Source organism: Chlorocebus sabaeus, chromosome 15 (genome assembly GCF_047675955.1).
Source record: "Chlorocebus sabaeus isolate Y175 chromosome 15, mChlSab1.0.hap1, whole genome shotgun sequence".
NCBI classification, from domain to species: Eukaryota; Metazoa; Chordata; class Mammalia; order Primates; family Cercopithecidae; genus Chlorocebus; species Chlorocebus sabaeus.
The window spans coordinates 12187660-12189054 of record NC_132918.1 but is presented as its reverse complement, the minus strand read 5'-3'; the positions used below and the strand labels follow the sequence as shown (position 1 = coordinate 12189054).

The following is a 1395-nucleotide window of genomic DNA, read 5'->3' as shown; positions in this document are numbered from 1 at the left end:
TTTTTTTTGGAGACAGAGTCTCCTTTCTCCCAGGCTAGAGTGCCATGGCGTGGTCTTGGCTCACTGCAACCTCTGCCTCCCGGGTTCAAGTGATTATCATGCCTCAGCCTCCCAAGTAGCTGGGATTACAGCTGTGCACCACCATGCCCAGCTAATTTTTGTATTTTTAGTAGAGATGGGGTTTCACCATGTTGGCCAGGCTAGTCTCGAACTCCTGACCTCAAGTGATCTGCCCGCCCCAGCTTCCCAAAGTGCTGGGATTACGGGCATGAGCCACCATGCCCAGCCTGAAAAAAATTCTTCAAATAGAAAAATACGCTCTATTTTTCCAGCTGGAACCATAGAGGGTGCAGAAGAGAAGAAGAAGAAGGTTCCTGCTGTGCCAGAAACCCTTAAGAAAAAGTGAAGGAATTTCGCAGAGGTGAAGATCAAGTGCCTGAGAAAGAAGTTTGCCCAAAAGATGCTTCGAAAGGCAAGGAGGAAGCTTATCTATGAAAAAGCGAAGCACTATCACAAGGAATATAGGCAGATGTACAGAACCGAAATTCGAATGGTGAGGATGGCAAGAAAAGCTGGCAACTTCTATGTACCTGCTGAACCCAAATTGGCGTTTGTCATCAGGATCAGAGGTGTCAATGGCGTGAGCCCGAAGGTCCGAAAGGTATTGCAGCTTCTTCGCCTTCGTCAAATCTTCAATGGAACCTTTGTGAAGCTCAACAAGGCTTCGATTAACATGCTGAGGATTGTAGAGCCATATATTGCATGGGGGTACCCCAATCTGAAGTCAGTAAATGAACTAATCTACAAGCGTGGTTATGGCAAAATCAATAAGAAGCGAATTGCTTTGACAGATAACGCTTTGATTGCTCGATCTCTTGGTAAATATGGCATCATCTGCATGGAGGATCTGATTCGTGAGATCTATACTGTTGGAAAACACTTCAAAGAGGCAAATAACTTCTGTGGCCCTTCAAATTATCTTCTCCATGAGGTGGAATGAAGAAAAAGACCACCCATTTTGTAGAAGGTGGAGATGCTGGCAACAGGGAGGACCAGACCAAAAGGCTTATTAGAAGAATGAACTAAGGTGTCTACTATGATTATTTTTCGAGTCTCGTCAGCTTAATAAACAGTACCTGCTCTCAAAATGAAAAAAAAAAAAAAAAGAAAAAAGAAAAATATTGACTAGGCATGGTGGCTCACGCCTGTAATCCTAGCACTTTGGGAGGCCAAGGAGGGCAGATCACCTGAAGCTGGGAGTTTGAGACCAGCCTGACCAACATGGTGAGACCTCGTCTCTACTAAAAATACAAAAAATTAGCAGGGCATGGTGGCATGCACCTGTAATCCCAGCTACTCGGGAGGCTGAGGCAGAAAAATCGCTTGAGAACCGGT

The 1395-nt window shown here is 45.1% G+C and overlaps 1 pseudogene; it reads left to right on the top strand.

Annotated features, from left to right (window-relative positions):
- The first annotated feature begins 348 nt into the window (after positions 1-348).
- LOC103221221 (large ribosomal subunit protein uL30-like) lies at positions 349-1179 on the top strand (annotated as a pseudogene).
- The last annotated feature ends 216 nt before the right edge of the window (positions 1180-1395 follow it).